This window comes from Colobus angolensis, unplaced genomic scaffold, assembly GCF_000951035.1.
Source record: "Colobus angolensis palliatus isolate OR3802 unplaced genomic scaffold, Cang.pa_1.0 Scaffold120, whole genome shotgun sequence".
NCBI classification, from domain to species: domain Eukaryota; kingdom Metazoa; phylum Chordata; class Mammalia; order Primates; family Cercopithecidae; genus Colobus; species Colobus angolensis.
Genome location: NW_012113142.1, coordinates 2,890,121 through 2,897,781, shown reverse-complemented (window position 1 = coordinate 2,897,781; position 7,661 = coordinate 2,890,121). Strand labels below are relative to the sequence as shown.

Genomic DNA, 7,661 nt, shown 5'->3' with positions numbered 1-7,661 from the left:
GGGAGGCGGAGCTTGCAGTGAGCCGAGATTGTGCCACTGCACTCCAGCCTGGGCAACAGAGCAAGACTCCGTCTCGGAAAAAAATAAAAAGAAAAAAGAAAAATAAAAAAGTGCTGTGTTTCTAAGCAAAAGCGAAGATGATGTGTTTGAGGAAACTAGGGAACTTGAAAGAGGCACTAGGGGATGACACATAACAATGACAATGACCATGGGAGGCAGAAATGCGAATAAAGAGTTTGCATAAACTTTCAGAAACCACAAGACTGGAAAAGCAATGTTTCTAAATAAAATTATTCTTTAAAATATGATTTTAGGCCAGGTGTGGTGACTCACACTTGTAATCCCAGCACTTCGGGAGGCCGAGGTGGGCAGATCACTTGAGATCAGGAGTTTGAGATCTGCCTGACCAACATGGTGAAACTCTGTCTCTACTAAAAATACAAAAAATTAGCCGGGCACAGCAGTGCACAGCTGTAATACCAGGTACTCTGGAGGCTGAGGTGAGAGGGTCACTTGAACCCAGGAGGCAGAGGTTGCAGTGAGCCAAGATCGCACCACTGCACTCCAGCCTGGGAGACAGAGCAAGATTCCATGTCAAAGAAAAAAAAAAAATTAAAATAATGTTGGGCGCAGTGGCTCACGCCTGTAATCCCAGCACTTTGGGAGGCCGAGGCAGGCAGATCACCTGAGGTCAGGAGTTCGAGACCAGCCTGACCAACATGGAGAAACCCCGTCTCTACTAAAAAAATGCAAAATTAGGCGTGGTGGTGCATGCCTGTAATCCCAGTTACTCAGGAGGCTGAGGCAGGAGAATCGCTTGAACCCAGAAGGCGGAGGCTGCAGTGAGCCGAGATTGTGCCACTGCACTCCAGCCTGGGTGACAAGAGACTCCATCTCAAAAGAAAGAGAGAGAGAGAGAGAGAGAGAGAAAATATGGGATTTTTAAAGTCTAAATTTTAACTATTTAAATATTATAAGGGAGTTGATTATTCATCTGTATCTCTAAAAGTTTAAATTAGAATTTGGGACAAAATTTTTTTAATCTCATTGAGAGAAACAGGAAAGGAATTTACATTCAGGCATATAGTAAATTTCATCCCAAAGCACTATGCAAATGTCACACACTAAGCACCAGGACTCCTTCCCTGGCCGCCCACATCCTGCTCCCACATGATGGCTGAGTCCAGGCCTGGGGATGAGCCAGGAGACGGTTCCCAGCTAATGGTGAACTGGGATGGAGAGAGAGAGCTACCAGGTGGGCTGGGGGGCTGGGCATGGTGATCAAAACACCAGGGATTGGCAGGGCCTGGCTATTTAAGCACTGCCACCCAAGCCTTATGACTTTGTATGCCTCAAAGTCCTCATCTGTGAAATGGAGCTAGTAGAGGGCCTCCCTAACAGAGTCATAGTAAGGGTTAAAGGAGGCAGGCGCCTCACACCGTGGCCAGTGCTTTGTATAAAGCACAGGTTAGGGCACCAAACACCCTTTGAGAGGCTGAGGCAGGGGGATGGCTTGAGCCCAGGAGTTCAAGACAAGCCTGGGCAACATAGCAAGACCCTGTAATTTTATTTTTTTCCTTCTTTCCTTCCTTCCTGCCTTCCTTCCTTCCTTCCTTCTCTCTCTCTCTCTTTCTTTCTTTTCACCCTGCAATTTTTAAAAATTAAATTACAAAAAGGAAAACAAAATGGACCAGGGCCAGCTTCCCAGGAGAGGAGAAAAGGGGAATAAGCCTGCCAGACCCGATAAAGCAACAACAAGAGAATCTCAACTACACACACACACACAGACACACACAGACACACAAAACAGACACACACACACAGACACGCAAACAGAACACACACACAGACACACACATACACACACAGATACACACAGAGACACACACAGACATACAAACACACACACACACACACACACACACAGAGCCATGCAGCCTGGGTCAGCTGCCCTTCCCATTCCCCAGCCCCCACAACCATGCTCCAGGAGCAAGTCTGTTCCTGAATCCTACAAAAGCTTCCTCCTCTTCCTCCTCCAGACCCCAGCAGCCCCTGGGCCTCCTCATCGTTGTCCTGTCACTGTCACTGTGCCTCTCCTACCAGCCCCAGAGCTTCTGGAGGACAGGTGGTGACTGTCTTCATGCCAACCACCCCACACAGGTACAAGGCAAGGCAAGGCAATACCGGCTCTGCCCAGAAGGTGGCAGCAGCGCTCAATGTCAGGATTGCAATGGGCCTGGGCTCATCCCAACCCTTACAGCCTATGGGATGGAAACACCAAGCTGTGCCCAGGAGCTCTGGGAGTTCCCAAATGCCCAGCCTTTGCCCTGTGCTTGCTTTGTTTTTTTTTTTTTTGTTTGTTTGTTTGTTTTGAGACGGAGTCTCGCTGTGTCGCCCAGGCTGGAGTGCAGTGGCGTGATTTTGACTCAGTGCAACCTCCACCTCCCGGGTTCAAGTGATTCTCCTGCCTCGGCCTCCCAAGTAGCTGGGAGTACAGGAACCTGCCACCACACCCGGCTTGTTTTGGGGTTTCACCATGTTGGCCAGGCTGATCTTGAACTCCTGACCTCAAGTGATCCGCCCACCTCAGCCTCCCAAAGTGTTGGGATTACAGGTTAAGCCATCTCCCCAGCATTTTTTTTTTTTTTAAGACGGAGTCTCGCTCTGTCACCAGGCTGGAGTGCAGTGGCAGGATCTCAGCTCACTGCAACCTCTGCCTCCTGGGTTCAAGCGATTCTCCTACTCAGCCTCCTGGGTAGCTGGGATTACAGACACACACCACCAGGCCTGGCTAGTTTTTGTATTTTTAGTAGAGACAGGGTTTTACCATGTTGCTGGTCTGGAACTTGAACTCCTGTCCATCCACCAAGGCCTCCCAAAGTGCTGGGATTACAGGTGTGAGCCACTGTGCCCGGCCTGGCCTCACTTCTTTCAAGAGCATTCTCTTCCCTCCTCTACTCCAGGCCTCCTCGCCTCCTTGCTGTTTCTCATTCACACTAGGCAGGCTCCTTCCTCATGGTTGTTGCACTTGCTGTTCCCTCTGCCCAGAAGTCTTCCCCAGATACCTACATGACTCACTCTCTCACGTCCTTCAGAGATTTACTCAAATACCACCTTCTCAGCAAGGACCTCCCTGACCAAATCATCTAGAATTGGAGCTGGGCGCAGCGGTGCTCACCTGGAGTCTCAACTACTCATGGGGCTGAGGCAGGTGGATCACTTGAGCCCAGGCATTCAAGACCAACCTGGGAACATATCAAGACCCCATTTCTGCAAAAAATACAAAAATTAACCAGGCGTGGTAGTGTACACCTGTAATCCCAGCTACTTGGGAGGCTGAGGCAAGAGGATCACTTGACCCCAGGAGTTCCAGGCTACAGTGAGCCATGATCATGCCACTGCACTCCAGACTGGGCAACACAGCAAGACCCTCTCTTTAAAAAAAAGAAGAAGAAAAAACTTGAACTGTACCAAAACTGGAATTCCTCCCTCAAACCCAGTAAGTAGTTCCTACCCTGTCTTTCCTTGATCTTCCTTGTAGCGTATCATCACCATTATATATGTTATTTATTTGTGTGTTTGGCATCCTTACTCGACCACAGACTCCATGGCGGCAAGGGCTTGTCCATCTTGTTTTTTTGCTGTATTCCCAGCATCTAGAATAGTGGGCACATAGTAGATGCTCAATAAATACTTTTTATTTTTATATATTTTTGGACAGGGTCTCACTCTCTTGTTCAGGCTGGTGTAGAGCAGCACAATCATGGCTCACTGAAGGCTCAAACTCCTGGGCTCAAGCAGTCCTCCCACCTAAGCCTCCTAAGTAGCTGGGAGTACAGGTCCACCATGCTCAGCTAATTTTCAGAAAAAGATTTTTCTCTAGAGACAGGGGTCTCCCTGTATTGCCCAGGTTGATCTTGAACTTCCGACCTCAAGCGATCCTCCTGCCTTAGCCTCCCAAAGTGCTGGGATTACTGGCATGAGCCACCACCACACTCAGCCTAATAAATACTTTTTAAATAAAGGAATGAAGGCTGGGCATGGTAGCTCATGCCTATAATCCCAGCACTTTGGGAGGCTGAGGTAGGTGGATCACCTGAGGTTAGGAGTTCGAGACCAGCCTGGCCAACATAGAGAAACCCCATCTCTACTAAAAATACAAAAAAATTAGCCAGATGTGGTGGCTCATGCCTGTAATCCCAGCTATCTGGGAGACTGAGGCAAGAGAATTGCTTGAAGCCGGGAGGCGGAAGTTGCAGTGGCCCAGGATTGTGCCATTTTACTCCAGCCTGGGTGACAAGAGTGAAACTCAGTCTCTAAATAAATAAATAAATAAAGGGATGATAATCTGGCCCTCAATGGGCTTCTCTTGTCTGCACAATAGTTTAGCATCCAAGGCCTCCTCCCTCCTTGGGCTCATCCCCCACCTATGTCTACCCATTCCCACCAGAGTGCCACAGCAGGCTCCTGAGAAACTCCCGGTAGAGTGCTCCATTTTGAGAGCTCCCCACCCCCACCCCTGCCCCAGCGTCCTTCCTTTGTCCACTCCCTGCTGCAATCCCACTGCAAGAACCTGTTCGAATGTCACCACCTCTGGGAAGCCACTCTGGCTCCCTCACCTGCTAAAACCATGCCTGTCTCCCCAGCTGCAGGGGGAACGTCTTGAGTGCAGAACAGCGGCCCCAGAGCACGGTTTCCCATTTAATGTTTGATGAATGAATGAATGATTAAATGAGGACAATACTTAGCAGAAAAGCAGAGTTTAAAGTGAAGGGCAAGGCCAGGTGCAGTGTCTCATGCCTGTAATCCCAGCACATTGGGAAGCAGGTAGATCGCTTGAGTCCAGGAGTTTGAGACCAGCCTGGGCAACATGACGAAACCTCATCTCTACCAAAATACAGAAATTAGCCAGGAGTGGTGGCTCATGCCTGTAGTCCCAGCTATTCAGGAGGCTGAGGAGGGAGGTTCGTTTGAACCCAGGAGGTGGAGGTTGCAGCAAGTTGAGATTGTGCCATGGACTCCAGCCTGGACAACAGAGTGAGACCCCATCTCAAAAAAAAAAAAAAAAAAAAGAAGCCGGGCACAGTGGCTCACACCTGTAATCCCAGCACTTTAGTAGGCCGAGGCAGGTGGATCATTTGAGGTCAGGAGTTCAAGACCAGCGTGACCAACATGGTGAAGCCCCATCTCTACTACAAATAGAAAAATTAGCCGGGAGTGGTGGTGGGTGCCTGTAATCCCAGCTGCTCAAGAAGCTGAGGCAGGAAAATCAGTTGAACATGGGAAGTGGAGGTTGCAGTGGGCCTAGATTGCACCATTGCACTGCAGCCTGGGTGAGAGAATGAGACTCAGCCTCAAAAAAACAAACAAACAAACAAACACAAACAAACAAAAAAAAAGAGAGTGAAGTGAAAGGCACACATTCTTTTTTTTTTTTTAGAGATGAAGTCTCGCTATGTTGCCCAGGCTGGTCTTAAACTCCTGGCCTCAAGCAATTCTCCCTCCTCGGTCTCCTGAAGTGCTGGATTATGGGCATAAGCCACTGTGCCTGGCCACATTTATTTCTTTATTCATTTTTCATGCTACTATTTAATATGCGTCTCAATGAGTGATGCTTGGTGTGACACCAGGGCTCTCGGAGGGCAGGAGTTGAGCCTCCCTTTCCTGCCCTCTCCCCACGGGGCCAGACACTGGGCTCCGGGGACATACGTGTGACCCACCCCACTGACTCACCCTGCAGGCTATACCAGGAGTCAGGCAGCCTCCCCTGTCACTTGTCATCTCTGGACAAGTTCCTCTAGCACTTACGTCCTTGCTTTTCCTATGTCAAATGGGACCCCATCAATGCCCATTCTGTGGGGCACCCAAAGTTGAAGCAGGGACAACTGGAAGGAGATGTGGCTGTCCCCCCTGCCAGGCCACATCGGACCGTCTTGGGCCAGATTTTCCAGGGAAGAAGGGAAAGCTGGAACAGTGTCCCTAGCTTGCCTGGCAGCCAGCTAACCTGTGCCCATAGTCTGGGAGAGGTGCCAGGCCCAGACACACTGGGCAGCAGGGGGCTGGATTGGCTCCAGAGCTCCAATGCTTTGGCAGTCCTGGGTAAGGGAAGGGGTGTGCTTGGCTTAGGGTCAAGAGGGTGTGGGCCACAGAAGTGACAGCTGGGGGTGGTAGAGGGCACAGCGGGCTTATGGGGGTGTGTGCGAGACCACTGTTGCAACAAGATGCTGGCAGGGACCTTCAAAAGAACATCTGCTGTTGACTGGCCCCCCCACTCCCACTCCTCCACAGGTTTTCCCATGAGTCCTAGAGGAAGCCAGGCCCCAGGCTTCTAGACAGAAAATAGAACCTACCTTGGCCAAGCATAATCCCAGTGTTTTGGAAGGCCAAGCCAGGAGGATCGCTTGAGGCCAGGACTTCGAGACCAGCCTGGGCAACATGAGGAGAACCCGTCTCTACAAAAAGGAAAAAAGAGAAAACAGAACCACAGGCCTAGAGCCAGAGCTCAGGATTGGGGACGCAGGGAAAGGAGAAGGAGAGGGGTCTAAAATTAACATCTCTTTCCCAAAGACAGAGGAGTTCCTGACTGGGTACAATGGCTCACACCTGTAATCCCAGCACTTTGGGAGGCTGAGGCAGGCGGATCACAAGGTCAGGAGTTCGAGACCAGCCTACCGAACATGGCGAAACCCCATCTCTACTAAAAATACAAAAAATTAGTCAGGCGTGGTGGCAGGCGCCTGTAATCCCAGCTACTTGGGAGGCTGAAGCAGGAGAATTGCTTGAACCCAGGGGGCGGAGGTTGCAGTGAACCGAGATCGCGCCACTGCACTCCAGCCTGGGCAACAAGAGCAAAACTCCATCTCATAAATAAATAATAAATAAATAAATAAATAAATAAAATAGAGGCGTTCCTGCATCCTGCAGGAAAAAGGGGTGGGTCACACAGCATCAGAGCTGTGAACTGAGAAATCCTAGGGAAAGAAGGAGCCAGTGCCTGAGTCCCAACTGGACGATGGGAGCAAGGGGGAATGGTGGAGGCTCCCAGGCTGGAACTCTCCAGGAGGTTTTTGGCTGGGGAACAGAAGGGAGTGCAGGAGGTCCCAAGGTAATGAAATGAAGGAGGGAGTTACAACCTCCAGCAAATTCTGCGGAAGTGAAGGGATCTGGAGATGAGGACCAGATTCTGGGACAGGAATGCTGAGCAGCTATGTAGGGAAGAGGCTGGAAGCTGGGCACGGTGGCTCATGCCTATAATCTCAGAGCTTTGGGAGGAGGGAGGATCGCTTGAGGCTAGGAGTTTGAGACCAGCCTGGGTAACACAGCAAGACTCTGTCTGTACGAAATATTTGAAAATTATTCAGGAGTAGTGGCGAGCAACTGTAGTTCCAACCACCTAGGAGGCTGAGGCGGGAGGACTGCCTGAGCCCAGGAGCTCAAGGCTGCAGTGAGCTATGGTTGCACCACTGCACTCCAGCCTGGCCGACAGAGCGAGACCCTGTCTCCAAAAATAATAAATAAAAAATGAGACGGGGCTGGGGCAGAGGAGGCAGCAGGGTCTCTGGGGACCCATGCCGGGGAGCGATCACCCATGCGGAACGTCCAGGAGGAGACCCCAGGGTTTCGACCCCCAGGAGGCTGCTCTTGTGGGGTGGGGCGGGGTC

At 50.6% G+C, this 7,661-nt stretch overlaps 1 protein-coding gene across 2 annotated transcripts in view; it reads left to right on the top strand.

Moving 5' to 3' along the window:
* Nucleotides 1–4,972: 4,972 nt before the first annotated feature.
* Nucleotides 4,973–7,661, top strand: part of STX1A (syntaxin 1A (brain)) — a 23,148-nt gene continuing 20,459 nt past the window's right edge. Inside the window, exons 1-2 of one of the 2 annotated variants that reach the window (XM_011930519.1) lie at nucleotides 4,973–4,983; nucleotides 7,229–7,237. The gene's annotated coding sequence lies outside the window, so the exon portion shown is untranslated. The remainder of the gene's footprint in view (nucleotides 4,984–7,228; nucleotides 7,238–7,661) is intronic. The other variant, XM_011930527.1, reaches the window with a different exon arrangement.